Here is a 16,480-nt window from a genome sequence, read left to right on the forward strand (position 1 = left end):
TCAGCCAGGAAGTTTATTGCTAACTGATTGCTTTGACTAGTTTCTATTTGCTATTCATAATGATGATGGTCAGCTAAGCTGCATGGCATTTTTCCACTCCCTGACTGGATGTTCTATTCTTTTAAAACAGGATGATAGTAACAAACAATCTATTATATATTTTGGTAAGAATGTTCTGATTTATGTTGAAATTTGTCAAACTTTGGGGATTCTTGAAGGTCTTTGTGAATAGCTTGCACCCCTTTGAACAATTATGACCTTTACATAATACCCACCCACATGTGAAAGTGACCTGAATATGCTGTTTTTCACAAAATAACTGTAAGTCACCTTTAACCCCCCCCCCCCCCATTTAACAGCCCTATAAGCAGTCCTGTGCATTAATGAAATTACCATCTTCCCTTCCCTAAACAAGGACTTTAGAAGTTTACTATGTGCCTTGAAATGCTGTACCTGCTTAGGTGATAAAGAGAACATAGCTTTTTTTGTGATAGGGGAATATAATTCTTGAAAGCCTACATCTTTCATGCCAACATTTTTTTTTTAATTTAAAGTTGCATTTTGCACAAAGAACCATATTAAATCTTTGTTTTTCAAAGTGCCACTGCTTTAAAGTTTCTGCTTTCACTCAAAATATGCCAAATAAACACGTATGGTAATGTCTTAGGATATGTTGGAAAATACAGCAGTGAAAAGGATTCAAGCAAACAGGCCCACAGTCAGTAAACAGAAAAGGAATAACACTTTTTCATTCTCTCTGTAGATGAACAAGAAGCAATTAAGCTGAAGCGAATCTTAATTTATGAAAATATTGTTTACACACTGCTTCATAGGGGCCAAACAATGAAGAGTGATTGACAGAAACTTCAGTATGTGTGGGGAGACTTGTAAGGTTCCTGGGAATGAAACATATTTGTCTTTGTCGAATGAAATGTGAGTTGAAGAGCCAAAGCTTTACAGGGGCTGAAGAATTAAAATGAGTCATTTCCTCCAGCTCCCCAGCCATGTATCCCTGAATGGTTTGCTGATACTATTTGATTATTTTGAAAACAGTAGGAAGAAAACTTCTAGCAGTTTAGGATACCTTAATGCCAAGTGCAGCTCATGAAATGAAATAGAAAAGACAAGGTACAGTAAAAAGATGGACAAAAGAGATGTCCAAGGCCTTGGCTATAAACAAACTTTCCCTGATTTAGTAAAACCCTATACGGGCGCTCTTCTTTTCTGTATTTAGCCACAACATGACTGTACTGGATCACAGTAGAAGGAAATATTTCGCTGTCAGGCTCCTTTCAAAAACAATAGCTAAATAATGAAAGGGCAGTTGTCTGAAGCTGCTAGGGCATTTTCAAATAGTTCCGGTAGTGCTGCACTGAAAAGCTGAGTGCAGGTGAGATGTTTAAAAGTGCATGTTGAATTCCACTTCTCAAATGGATCATCAGTTTAACAGATAGTGAACACTTCCATATGCTATTATGGATTTTGTGCAGCAATCTACCATTGAAGCAATATTACATATTCATATGATTATTATTTGTATTACTGTAGTGCCTAGGAACCTCAGACATAGACCAGGATCCCATTGTCCTAGGCGCTGTGCACACTAGATCAAAAAGATGATCTCTACCCCAAGAAATCACACAACAAAAAGTCAGGAAACAGAGTGAAGGTTGAGGCAAACCTTATCTCTGTTTGTGTGTCTTCAAAGATGGCCTTATATACTTTTGTCAATTATTACAGTGTACATTTTAAAACTACTTTATATATAGTGCATAGACTGTGTTGAGCGTGGTGTACTACTGCTTAATACAGAGCATGCATCAAACCTAATTATAATAATTAATTAACATTTGGTAGCAGGAACAAACAAAGATATTTTAAAAAAGAAAAAAACCTGCTTCTCTCTTTTGTTATATTCAATGTTGTTGAAGTTATGTTGGTCTCAGGATATTAGAGAGACAAGATGTGTGCAACAATCTGGTCAACTGACCTTTTAGCTGAAATACCCAAGAGTTTATTTGCCTCTGAGGCAAAAATTACTATTGAAACCTTGTTAAAGGGCCATTCTGGTACCCTGTGTGTTGGCAGTCGATATAAAATTGGTGCCTGGAATGTTAGAAATAGCTAAAGCTGTCCTCCTCTTTGAGAAGCTGCAAAATCTGAATATTGATATCTGAGCCTTCTCTGAAAGTGAAAGGAATGCCAAGGAAAGTGTGGGCCCCTTAATGAAAGAGGGAGGCAACCTAGTGACAGAGGATGTGGAAAAAGCTAATGTACTCAATGCTTTTTTTGCCTCTGTCTTCACGAACAAGGTCAGCTCCCAGACTGCTGCGCTGGGCATCACAACATGGGGAATAGATGGCCAGCCCCCTGTGGAGAAAGAGGTGGTTAGGGACTATTTAGAAAAGCTGGACATGCACAAGTCCATGGGGCCAGACGAGTTGCATCCGAGAGTGCTAAAGGAACTGGCGGCTGTGATTGCAGACTCGTGGTGAACGAGGGAAGTCCCGGATGACTGGAAAAAGGCTAATGTAGTGCCCATCTTTAAAAAAGGGAAGAAGGAGGATCCTGGGAACGACAGGACAGTCAGCCTCACTTCAGTCCCCGGAAAAATCATGGATCAGGTCCTCAAAGAATCAATCCTGAAGCACTTACATGAGAGGAAAGTGATCAGGAACAGTCAGCATGGATTCACCAAGGGAAGGTCATGCCTGACTAATCTAATCGCCTTCTATGATGAGATTAATGGTTCTGTGGATGAAGGGAAAGCAGTGGATGTATTGTATCTTGACTTTAGCAAAGCTTTTATACGGTCTCCCACAGTATTCTTGTCAGCAAGTTAAAGAAGTATGGGCTGGATGAATGCACTATAAGGTGGGTAGAAAGTTGGCTAGATTGTCGGGCTCAATGGGTAGTGATCAATGGCTCCATGTCTAGTTGGCAGCCGGTGTCAAGTGGAGTGCCCCAGGGGTCGGTCCTGGGCTGGTTTTCTTCAATATCTTCATAAATGATCTGGAGGATGGTTTGGATTGCACTCTCAGCAAATTTGTGGATGATACTAAACTGGGAGGAGTGGTAGATATGCTGGAGGGCAGGGATAGGATACAGAGGGACCTAGACAAATTGGAGGATTGGGCCAAAAGAAATCTGATGAGGTTCAACGAGGATAAGTGCAGGGTCCTGCACTTAGGACGGAAGAACCCAATGCACAGCTACAGAGTAGGGACCGAATGGCTAGGCAGCAGTTCTGCGGAAAAGGACCTAGGGGTGACAGTGGACGAGAAGCTGGATATGAGTCAGCAGTGTGCCCTTGTTGCTAAGAAGGCCAATGGCATTTTGGGATGTATAAGCAGGGTCATAGCGAGCAGATCGAGGGACGTGATTGTCCCCCTCTATTCGACATTGGTAAGGCCTCATCTGGAGTACTGTGTCCAGTTTTGGGCCCCACACTACAAGAAGGATGTGGATAAATTGGAAAGAGTCCAGCGAAGGGCAACAAAAATGATTAGGGGTCTGGAACACATGACTTATGAGAAGAGGCTGAGGGAACTGGGATTGTTTAGTCTGCGGAAGAGAAGAATGAGGGGGGATTTGATAGCTGCTTTCAACTACCTGAGAGGTGGTTCCAGAGAGATGGTTCTAGACTATTCTCAGTGGTGGAAGAGGACAGGACAAGGAGTAATGGTCTCAAGTTGCTGTGGGGGAGGTTTAGGTTGGAAATTAGGAACAACTTTTTCACTAGGAGGGTGGTGAAACACTGGAATGCGTTGCCTAGGGAGGTGGTGGAATCTCCTTCCTTAGGAGTTTTTAAGGTCAGGCTTGACAAAGCCCTGGCTGGGATGATTTAATTGGGGATGGGTCCTGCTTTTGAGCAGGGAGTTGGACTAGATGACCTCCTGAGGTCCCTTCCAACCCTGATATTCTATGATACTATGATTCTATGAAATGTTCTGGCCAGGAAGTGGTGTAAAGAAAGTTGAAGGCCATATGTTTTTGTTCTCAAATTGCTACTCCAGGGGTTGCTCCAGCAAGGGGTGGCTGTTGTACTTTCACTCAATGCCCAATGGGCATTGCAGCATTGGCAGTTAATGAGTGACTGATCAGCGTCCAATTCTGTTTCTTCTAGGCTGATGCAATTGAACTTTTCCGCTGGTAAGATGGACAATAACCTGTTTGCTGTCAGTGTGATGAAGTACACACACCACACTTTTCCGGGCCATTTTGTCCAACATGCTGTGTCAGATTGCTGCTTTGGATGTAAATCTTAATTTCCTACTTGAACCATCCTGACAGTATCCTATTACAGGCTTCTCATACCACACTGGAAGCTATTAACAACATATGCTCTCCCAGAAGGCTCTGGTGTATAGAAATAGCCATGAGAGGATGAGACCCTTTCCTAATTAGCAACTGTTGCTAGATGGATATATCTACAAGTGCCACAATGCAGGGTGCTATTGGGAGAGAGAGAGAGAGAGACGGATGTTTGGTTAGAATGTGCTTCCTCCTACTAGATGGTTACTTCTGAAAATTTGAGTTAATCAGTAGTGGCTGTTACATTATCCGACAAACCTCATCCTCATCCCTAACTGAACCCTTGTTTTAGCCAGGTTTTGTAAATTGATCTTGCCTATAAAATATTGGATTGGATACCACACAATCATTTTACAAGGATCAACATGGGGGTGCTGGGTGTTCCCCCCGAGGTACAGAGTGTCACAAATATTTCCCCAGAAAAGGTGTAAGGGAGAAAAGTCAAATAGCTCAATTAATCTTTTAAAATGGAAACCGTAGGCCTGAGACTCTACTCTGTTACTTTGGTTTTATGCCAGTGAGAGTTGCCCCAGTGTAAAATAAATACATAAATAAATAAATATGTTCTTACCAAATGTAGAATAAGTTTTTTATGGCTTTATCACTTTCCCTGAGTTTGGAAAAGAGCTCTGTTTTCACCAGCGAAAACTGTTGTCCCATGACAAACATGCAAAACATACAATTCTGGAGCTGGAGGGGTAGGCCTATAGTTCTGGAGCTGGAGGGGCAGGCCTATAGTTCAGTGTGGTCTACCAACCCCTGGCAAAAATTATAGCAGACTTGTTTCTGCACTAACTTACATCAGTGACTGATTTGGCTCCAGGATCAGAGGAAGCAAAAAGATTACTTAGAGCCATGTTCATCTCCCCCAATTAACTAAGAACTGTGCCCTTTCAATCTGCAGGAAATAACATTTGTACCTCAACGCTGCTAGTATTTTTTAAATTTAGTATTCTAAAAGGGTAGTATAGCTAGAATGGATATATTGTGAAGCTGTAGAGAATTAAGTAATGCCATACCTTTGTGCTTCTATTAAGTACCTTTGAACTGTAGGGCTTGCTGTATATGCAACATTCATCCAATTACCTAATTAATATGAATAGCGCTAGTAGTCTAATAAATGCATCCTGGTAATTACTAGGCACTAATGTGGCTAGTCTCTTTTCACTCATGACCCTTGTAGTTTGACTTTTTAATTTAACTGGAAAAAGATGAAATTCTCTCAAGAGATAATCTGTATTCTGCCATTGCTAAATCCCGTATCTCTCAGTCAATTTTAAGAGGTGAGTGACTGGGCGATGTGGGTTGTGATGCAATTGTAAGTGGGGCAATAGTCCCGCTATTGTAGGGAACTTTCCTGGCTTCTGCACTACCCCGGTGAAGTGGGCTAGCGAAAGGATCTGAGTCCTCGCTCCCGCTTCCTTTACCCAGTGGCCTCCCTGCCCTTGAGGACTCCCCTTCCACTCTCCTGTCTGGCAGAGTCCTCGTAACCCCAACAAGGCTGGGCCCAGAATTCCTGGGGGGCTTGACCCCCAAACCTGCTGTGGTCACCTAGGACGGGGGCTAGGGTGTCCCCACTCCGGGGTACTCTCTCTGCACTGGGCATTTCTCTGACCCACTGACCATTACATACAAGTTAAAGCAAATGCAAGTTATTTAATCAACAATTAATTTTAAAAAGAATAAGGAAAATGGGAAAGGTTAAAGGAAACACATCAACCCGCTCTGTGGCGGGGAACATCACAAACAATGTCTCTGGAATGTCCGGGCAGTTCACAGTCTGTTCCTTGTAAGTCCCAGGCCTTCTTCTCAGGCTCTGGCTGTGCTGCAGGGATGCTGTGGGTTGGACACTTGCTCTGGTGGTGGCCACATGCTCTCAGGCTCTAAGTGGTAGGACCCTTCTTCCCAGTGTCACCCCTGCCCTGTCGGGGTTACGATCCAAGCCTGGCCTGCAGAGCCTCTTGGCTGAGGCGTCTCTCTGTGCTGGGCCTGCTGCCCAGGGTCCCTCTCGCTCTCCCCAGCTGCTCACCGCACCCAGCTCCAGAGTGCTCCAGCCCCAGCTCCACCACTCGGTCTCTGCACTGCTGCTGCTGCTCTGCCTCCAGCTCCCTGGGCTGCTTCTTTGGCCCCTCTGGCTCTGGTTGCTGCAGCTCTGCTCCCAGGACAGGTCTGCTCTCTCTGGGCTGTGCCTCTGGCTTTGGGGCAGCAGCTCTGCTCCCAGCACAGGGTCTGCTCTCTCTGGGCTGCTTTTCTGGTCCCTCTGGATCTGGCACAGCTCTGCTCCCCAGCTCAGCTTGGGCCCCTGCTTTCTCCTTAGCTCGGCCCCACTCTGTCTGTCTGACCCAGGCATATCCAGCTCACATGGAGGACGGGACGTCCCTGCCCTCCTGACTCCCTGATTAGCCTACTCACCCTGTCATTCAGGCTGACCTGGAGCATTGGCCTCTCCCCATTGTTCCTGGGAGCTGTCAGTCTCGGGGTCCTGATTCCCCATTGACCCTTCCTCCTTTTTAATACTGGGAGCTAGCAACTAAAACACCCTCACTGACTGTTAGTAAGGGGGCAACTGTCCCCTTACACAATTCATGTTTTTTTAAATGATAGAATATACATGCTCCTATATCCATTTTTATTACCCGTAATCTTCTTTTGCTACTTGCTTATCAAGTAAATAAAATGATTCTTTTTGGCATAAAAAGGAATTAACAAAACTATTGAAATATTGTCCAACTTCCCTGAGTGAAATCACCTAAATGTTTGCAGACAATTTTAATTCCATCTCAGACCAACCATGGAATAGAAAAACAAACAGTTCAGTATATAAGAATTAATATGCCCTTAATTATGTAAAATATAGTGCAGTAGATAAAATGGTATAGGTATGGCGAAAGTACTATGTGTAGATGATGTTACAATGCATGTGCAGGATGAGAACTGATAATTTTCCAAATCTTTCTGAACATTTGGACCCACTCATCTCCCTTTCTTCACACTAATTTGAAACAACTACAATCAGCATCTGGGAGAACACCGTGACACAATCCATTTATATGTCTTGCACAGCAATATTTATTTCTCATAAAAAGTCAGGTCAGGATGTAAATCAACAAGCCCGAAGAGTACATTATCACACTGTGCAGATTATGTTTCAAGACGCTGTGAACTAGTAGTAGGTAACTTTGATATGTTTGGCTACAATTTTGTGATTAGGAAGAAAATGACTACTATTAATTGTTTGATTCCTAGATCCTACAGTGATTGGGACTCTGCGGAAATGTATAGGGGGCAGTAGTAGTGACAGTGATTAAAAGTAAAAAGAATAAAACATTTAACTGATAACTTCAAATGAGTTGGAAAAGGTTTAATTTCTCTTGGAAATTTTCATGAGATATATTTACCTGTTTTTAGCTAGTGCTAGTCTCTTGAGGGCCATAACACTTTGTTTTGATTCCAGGTGTTGGGTTTAGTGTATGGGTGCTGGGTGGCCTGTGATATACAGGAGGTCAGCCTAGATGATCTGGTGCTCCTTTCTGACTTTAAACTCTCACTCTATTAAGCACTGATGGTATGCCTCAGGTGACACAAGATACCAAGAAAGCGTGGTACCTGCCTTGTAAACCTTATGTAGGCACCTTTTACTAGAGGGGCCTCTGAACTTTATTGGGAGTGTTCCGGGGAAAAGCCTGTGTGCCGCAATCTAGCCTTAGAGACTGCAACTCCCACGAGGCCTTGAGGAAAGAGGCAGAGACTTCCTGCTGCAGGGCGAGCAGGCAGTGAACTCCATTTTGGGAAGAGGAATGAGAGTGCTGCTGTGGAGCTCTGTCCATACCAGGAGCTGCTGCTGCTGCTGCTGAGAGCCTGCAGGGGCTTTGATCCAGCAGGAAGCCTCAGCGGCTGTTGGTGGCTTCACTGGAGCCCGGGCAGAGACTGTTGCTGTGCTTAGAGCTGACTGGGGTGGGCCTGCAGTGAAGGACTGTGAGTAACCTCCACTGTTGTTTGGGAAAGTACTTGCTCGGGAAGGGACACCACAGAGAGACTGAGTCTGAGTCGAGCAGAGTGATCTTCCCATCAAACCAGGACCCAGAGTTGCTGACGTCTGGTGGGGCCAGCTCCAATCGTCCGAGGGGTTGTGCAGATTGTTGCCTTGGTGGGCCTGATACACAGAAACAACTGAGTGCTGTCTCCAGCTGCAGATCTTCCAGAGCGCCCACACAAGCCGGTGTCTCGGACTCTGAAATCCAGAGGAGTGTACACTGCGGGGTGGGGTGAGTGGTGGCAGTGTCAATGCCAGTTAGAGAAGTTTAATTTATCACTGTATCCTATACTTGTTAATTGATTTTATTCAACTCCCCCCCCCCCGGGGATTTGAATTAATCGTGAAATATTTTAGTCTGTTATACCCTGTTCTTTAAGTTGTTAAGTAAAGGTGTGTTAGCTCTAATTTAAGTATATTGGATGTATATTATTTATAATTGGTATTTTTGAGTTACACCCATGCCACAGATTATATTATTATTATTTGTTATGAGAATAGCTTTATTCCTGGAGGTTCCCAAGGTACACCATTGAGTGTGTACAGAGCCCAGCCACGTGGAGGCACTGCCAATTTCAAATTCCTTTCGGAGCAAAGGACTGCAGCAGAGGTGTGGATAGAGGATTCCCACCTATCCAACATCACCACTGGGATACTCAGGATCTCCTTTAATGTCAACAACATCAGGCGCCCAGGCACACAGGTGAGTGTTGCCTGCTCCTGAGTAACCCAGGGAGGAAAGGGGTGGTGGGGAGTTACACTTATAATCCAAGAAGAGCTCTCCCCCTCCAACACACACACACAAAAACAAATATCACTGGGAAACTTAGAGTTTTTGGCTATACTAAACTCTGATCTTTCTCCCATTAAAATCAAAATAAAAACTCCAGTTGATTTCGGTGAGTCAGGACAAAGCCTCTAGAATGAGATTTATTTTTCCATTAATGGCTGCATGGGAGCACTTTTAATGCTATGCAATATCACTGGTGGGTTATGTGGAAGACCTGAGTTTTGAGGGAATTGTGTGAGGAAAAGGTGCCGGGATGGATAAAGAGGGAATTCTGGGGCATGGCTAGTCTAGAAGTGGGCATTGTGGAAAACTGTGAAACTTCTTATATATATATTTTATGAAAGAATGAATCAATTTTCCAACTCATATACCATTGTTACCCATTGGGGCAAAGGGATTAAATTCTTTCTTTTCTAATGGGCAGGTGTGACAGATGTGGGCTCTTGAAAGCGTGGAAAACTTCAAAGACTATTATACTGAGATGTGCCAGACTCTGTGGTCCCACAGAATATTCATAAATCTTTGTACAAATAATAGTTATATGTATCTTTGTGTTCCTGGCTCACTGGGTGGGTTTCCTATGGAATCTGGAACAATGGGGGTGATTAATACAAAGTCCCAATGCCAGTTATTCAGCTATCCAGCCTTTGAAACTTTACCCCCTTGAGGAAAGGGGAATTGAGTGGTTTCATCTGTTTCAGGAGATCTGGGTAACAAAGGTTCCAAACTGTAGACAGTGTCAGCTCGAAGTGACTCCAGGTTGACCCACAAACTCACGTGTAACAAACTGATGTGACACCTTAGCCAAGAGAGCAAAATGCTGCTGGAAGGAGATGAAGGACTGGAAACAAACCCAGGTCTCCATGTGGAAGATGGGTGATACATGGTAAGCTTAGTATGTTTGTAGACTGTTTATTGTTGATATGCTTTCTCTGTAATGCTTTTGTTCTAAAATAACTGTACCGTGCTTTGTGAGAGCTGGCTGCTCTCTGGTAAGTGCTGACATAGCCTCTGGGAGATAATAGAATAGCAGATGCTGGGCTAAAGCTAGACACGCTGAAATATTCACAGTGAATTGAAAGAGCATTGTGACCCTAAACTGTGTTCTGGAGGGAAAGTAAAACCAGTGCTGGCCCACAGAGAGGTCACGTCTTTAGGGCTGAGACCTAAAAGGGTGTTCTTGACGGGACCATGGAGAGCGTAGAATTACAGTTAACCCTGGACCTGATAGGCATGAAGAAAAGAGTTAGAAAAGGCTATTTTTGGGGAAAAGCTTCATAAAAACTTTCAAATAGACGAAAAGCAGGGAAGCTTTGCCAAAATGGGTTAATTAGTTCTGTATACCGTTTGTGTAACGGAAGAATAAACCAGTGAGTTGAACACAGTACAGTATCTTACTCAAGGGCTGTTCTTTTCCTATAGAAAGCCATCTAAGAATAACACAAATTTGAGTTAACAGTTCAAAACAGAACATGTGAATAAGCATCACTTGTCTTGATGCATTATCTTAAACCACTGACTGAGGGTTGGATTATGTCATTCTAAGTGCAAGTTATACATCCGAATTCTGAGAGGCAGCTTAATCTTTACTTGTCACATGTTACATCTTTAAGGACCAAGTGAGCTCTTACAATTGAAACTCTTCACAAGTTATTTGTGGTGTCAGGTTTGATGTATTCTGACAGATGGGATGTAGCCAAGCTTTTGACAGATTTTCAAAAACAAAACAGAAAAATGAAATTAAGCTCTTTTTCAGGGATACATAAGTGACACAGTCATGAATACAGTGGGCTCTGGAGGAGAATTGCCCTATCTGTACTCATATAAGTCATGATCAGCTCTTGCTGAGTGACAGTTATAGCTAGTTTTTTCAAAACGAATGATCCAAATGCTCATAGAAACATGTTAGTGTCCCTTTAAGATGGAATAAAACAAGGAGGCCTGATGAACAAAAGCATTATAATTTTAATCATAGCCCCAAATTGTGAAGTTGAGTTCTGGATCAGAACAGAATAATTATTAGATCCGATTTTTCTAGTTCAGGGTGTCTAGCATTTATGTAACAGTCAAGAACATGATACCGATTATAAACAGACCAATTAATTCCAGATGAGTGCCCATACAAACTTCAAACTGTACCATATATCTATTGTCCATGCTGCATATGTTACAAAAAAAACCAAACATATTTTACAGAATTTTAAAAAGACATAGTGCTGCTATTTGTCATATCCCCCTGCTTGTATTGACAGGCTGCCTAAAAAGTATAATAAATATAAGCAATCTTTTTAATACAGCAGTTTAGTCAATCGTAGTCCGAAATGTAAAATCCTGTATCCTTCAACTGACCAGTGCTAGAAATAAGTCCAGAATGCTATTGGAGAGAGAGGATTTCCAGCTCTTAAGTGGTAGACGGAGCCAATTTATATCCCTGAAGGTTAGGATCCCAAATCTGCACCAGGATCTTCAAGTGTGCTCCACCGTGCCCTTGAAGAATTAATTGACTTCAATAGGACGCCACAATGATATAGATGTCAGTGCTAGCAGTTCCTCATACAGGACTAATGCCTAAAAGTGAAATTGATTTAGGATTGGATATTGCCTACCCTGCATAGTGCATTTTAGGGAAAATCATTTCATATTTGAGGGGAAGGAGTGTAACATTTTGGCAGATTTTTCTCTTTTTTAAAATAGAAGCTCTAGGAAAATTTCTTAGGGATTTGAAATGTTAGAAGTAGTTTTGGCAGTTATAGATCTGTGTTCAGACAGCAGGTGAGGCAGACGAAGGCACGGGATACTGTAGAACAGTATGATAACATGGATTTCAGCACCATACGTGCTTTAAAGTAGATTGGGAACTTTTAGTCACCCTGTCTCATAATACAAGAACACAGAGACATTCACTGAAATTGAATGGTGGCAAATTAAAAAATGCATACAAGTATTTTTTTCATATAGCTGCACAATCAGCCTGTGGAACTCATGGCCACAGATATAACTGAGACCAAGCGTGTAACAGCATTCAGAAAAGGATTTTTTGTTTACACAAATAACTTATCTAGAGTTAACACAGTAAATATTAACCAAAAAACCCAACAAGCATTTTCAGCGCATAAGCCTACTTCTAAGTATTAGGGGCTAGGAGGAACCTCTCCCTGTGGGCAAGTTGTCCGACAGCTGCCTGCAACTTCTTCTTCTGAAGTATCCAGTAGCTTTTGGAGCTAGAATCCTGCTGGTTTGATCCATTATAACCATTCCCGTGTGTCAGTAAGTATTTCATTGTAACTTTCCAGGAATAAATGCACATTCTTTCTTTTCCTTATTTTTTATGACCCATTTATCAAGTTCTCCCACATAATGCCACTGCCCAGTCAGTGGTGCCACTGTCCCTCTTACTACTCAGTCTGTCCAGCAAAAGGAGACTTATGTTACAGTGTTACCACAAGTAGAGTCCTATAAAGTTGAAGTCTTTGTTGATAAGACTCCATTTGTCAACACTTTGGTCCTCAATATGTATGGGCAGATTCTCTCCATTTTTATCTTTTTTTTTTTTTTTGGTCTAGTATGAACAAGCCTCTGGCAACTTTTGTCCTTTGAAATAGCTGTTCTTCTCACTTGGCAATGGCGTCTTTTTATTATTTGTATTGTATTTTACAGTCTTATTTTTGCTTTTTTACTGCATGTAACATTGACCTTCTGATGTCTTCCATGTCCCTTAAAGGTTGGTTTTGTCACCGGATATCGCAGCAGCTGTGCTGTGCTGAGAAGCTGTTGGAATATGCATATGTAACAATTCAGCCTTTTCTGAATACCAGAGTAGTAATCCTGAGAAAAATCAACCTGGTTAATAATAGTATTAGTACTTAGCTGACATTTTAGTGATTATTAACGTATTCATTTGATTAGGGTAGCACTCAAAAGCACTACAAGGATTATCCTGGGCTCTATACAAAAGTATTCAAGGCCTAGGAAGGGAATTCCCCCCACTCCCCAGTGTTTTCTGTGACTATCTCTCCCTCCCCTGCCCCCCATCCTCTGAGGCATCAGGGATTTCCATAGCTGGAGATGGGACACTGGTGGGGTGGGCCAGGACTCTGAGGTGGCACAAACAATTTTCTCTCTTACATGTTTCACTGGCTGACTCTTGCTCACATTCTCAGGGTCTAGCTCAAGGATCAGCAATCTTTGGCACGCGGCCCGTCAGGGAAATCTGCTGACAGGCTGGAACAGTTTGTTTACCTGCAGCGTCCACAGGTTCGGCCAAACGGAGATCCCACTGGCCGCGGTATGCCGTTCCAGGCCAATGGGGGCTGCAGGAAGTGGCATGGGCCAAGGGTTGTGCTGTATTTGGGGTTGGGAAGGAATTTTCCTGCAGGACAGATTGGCAGGGGCCTTGGGGAGTTTTTTGCCTTCCTCTGCAGCATGGGGCCTGGGTCACTTGCTGAGATTACCTGGCTAGATGTCACTTAATCAGTTCCCTACCATTGCTGGAGCCTCAATTACTGTTATACCTCAGTTCCTCCTGTTCTCTGCCTGTGGCACACAATACTTTAGTCTCCCAAGGTCTGTAATACTGTGGCCTGATTATAGCTGTTTGCTTGGTGTGGAGTGGCTGGGAGGTGTTAGTTGTCCTGTACAGAAGGTCAAACTAAAATGGTATGGTGGTCCCTTCTGACCTTAAATGCTGACACATGAACAGATACAACCCCTTCCCCAAAGATCTTACAATCTCATATTTTTCCATATGTATAAGCTATGTTTATTTGCAAGCTTTGAAAAATGTTGGCTTTGAATTAATGAAGTTATGGCTAGTTGCGAATACCATTTGGATCGTGCAGAGTAGAAAAATAGCAAAGTATACATGTCTGTCTACGCTTCATGTACAGTGCAGATGTGTGTACCAGTGTTCTTTTATTAACATATTTTCCCATGATTCAGGGGAATAAGCTGGCCTTTGGGGACTGGATTTGCTTTTATTTATTTTTTTAATTTAATCTTTCCCCATTTTGTTTTCTCTCTTCAATCTTTTAGGAAATGGCAGGGAAATTTAAAGTCACAAGTTAATATGAATGCAATGAGAAGCTTGAAAAAAGTCAGGAAACTCCAAAAGTTAAGTTTTCTGTTCGTATGCTAACATGATATGTTGCATTTACTAATCCTTTGCTTGCTAACTGACATTTTTTATTTAATCTATACCATCATGAAGGGGGAGGGGTATGTTTGGTCTTTCCAGCATGAGGGAGTACCCAGCAAGCATTCCCCCATGGGATCTCCTTTTTCCACTGCATCAAATGCAAACTACACGTCTTCACTTTTTCAGTCTATCTCTTCCATTGGTATATTCTCAAATGCTGTCAAGCTGCCCATATACAGCTGTGATCTACCAGCAATGCCAGCCTTTATTGTCCTTTAGTCACATTTTCCCATAAGCACCTTTGCATTATCTCGATGCCACTGGGTAGGCAAGCTTTGTCAAAAATCTGCAAGTCCACTACATTATCCTCCTTGACATCTCTCCATTAAAACTCCTGTTTGTTGTGATTCCTGCAAAACGCTCAACAATGGATAGGCAGTTGTGACTGCTGCTTCTAATAACACTCTATGCTCATCACAATTTTCTCACTGTTATTTTGTTAATTTGTTGTATCTACCAGTTCTCCTTCACCTCCCTGTATGCTCTTAGGGGCCAAAACTATCTTTTATTTTTGTGTGTGTACAGTTCTTATCCGCATTCCCTCACTGGGAACTGTAGATGCAAATTGTGATGCTGTATGGAATTGGGGGTGGGGGGCACGTTAGGATATTATGAATACCAATATTGTAAAATTGCAATGAGTTATGCCAGATATACCATGTAAGGTATCTGCAAAAATGTTATAATTTGCCAGGTATGATGATCTTATTTATGTGTTTGTATCACCTTTGTATTGTAGGTTATAGGCATGGTATGTCTGTAGTTCCAAACTTGTGCTGAGCATCTGGGTGACACTCCCAGACAGATTGGCATCAGCACTGCCTAGCCTGATTGATAGCCCATCAAGGGACATCATCTATACAATTGAGAGAAGGCAAGGGATACACCTTATGACTCAGCAAGGCATGCAGGGGCATACCTATGGACAGAACTCTAAAGCTACCAGGCCATGTGCTGGGCAGCTTGTGTTTGAAACAAAGGAAATCAAGCTGCATGGCAAAAGACTATAAAAGGCAGCTGCATTTTCTCCATTTTGTCTTCAGTCTGGCTTCTTGTCTTCACACGTGCTTCTTACCTCTGGAGTAACCTTTCTACAAACGAAGGCCTGAAAAAAGGTCTGAATGACCCATCCAAGCTGTGGATGTATTCCAGAGGGATGTTCAAGCCAGCAAACTCACCAATACTGCTAGGAACCTGATGGACTTTGAAGTCTTTGTATGTTTTGCCATTTAAATCTCTCTTCTTGGTCTTTCTTTTTTATATAATAAACCTTTAGTTTTAGACACTAAAGGATTGGTTGGCAACGTGGTATTTTGGTAAGATCCAAACTATACTAACCTAGTAACATGGCTGACCCTTTGGGGTCAGAAGAACATTTTGTATATGTGAACAGAGTTTTTAAATAACTTCTCACTGTACTGGACCTAGGTGCTGATTGGGAGCCAGAGAACTGGAATGCAATAAAGGGGGCTCTGTGATTTCTTTTTTGCTTCTTGATAACCAGTGTGGGGGATTGAAAGCACAGTTTGTGACTGGTTGGGAGTTTAAACTAAGTGTGACCCACCAGTCTTCAGATTATCTGCTCTCCTGTTTGAAGCCTGCCCTGACATTGGCATTTCCAGTTATGGCTGCCCTAGGCACACCGGGTCATACTAATGCAGCGCAAATATTTAATAATAATAATTAATGAGAGGTTAGCTAGCCCAGCACAGGGGCTGTGTTGTGTGGAAAGCGCTGAGGTTGCCTTAAACTGTGGAAAGTCTGGTATAGACCTGGACCCAGGATCAAGGAGCCACTCATTTGGGCATTCCCTAAATATTGTTTGTATTTGGGTATTATACTTCATGGGTGTGAACAAAGATTTTCCATAATATACCCAGTTAAGTATAAAGTTTTAAAAAGTCCTTTGAGATATCGGTAAATTTTCCTTGTTATCTAGCAGTACACTCGCACAACATACATTTGTGTCACTGACAGCAGAAATTGGCAATTATGCAAGCAGATAAGTTATTCCAGATGTAACTAATGAGACACTTCCACAAATCAGAAAGATCCATTAAAAAAGAAAATCTACGAAGCCTCGAATAGAATAGAATTGGATTATTATCAAATTTGGCAAGAGTCTATTGCAGGAGTGGCCAGACTTGCT

General features: G+C 42.4%; 1 long non-coding RNA gene across 1 annotated transcript; it reads left to right on the plus strand.

Annotated features, from left to right (window-relative positions):
- Positions 1-8,112: 8,112 nt before the first annotated feature.
- On the plus strand, positions 8,113-14,247 carry LOC140905973 (uncharacterized). Its single transcript, XR_012157009.1, has 4 exons — positions 8,113-8,579; positions 8,849-9,050; positions 9,839-10,023; positions 14,169-14,247. It is a non-coding gene; the product is annotated as an uncharacterized lncRNA (long non-coding RNA).
- The last annotated feature ends 2,233 nt before the right edge of the window (positions 14,248-16,480 follow it).

The sequence above is a fragment of the Lepidochelys kempii genome, chromosome 2, assembly GCF_965140265.1.
Source record: "Lepidochelys kempii isolate rLepKem1 chromosome 2, rLepKem1.hap2, whole genome shotgun sequence".
Lineage (NCBI taxonomy): Eukaryota > Metazoa > Chordata > Testudines > Cheloniidae > Lepidochelys > Lepidochelys kempii.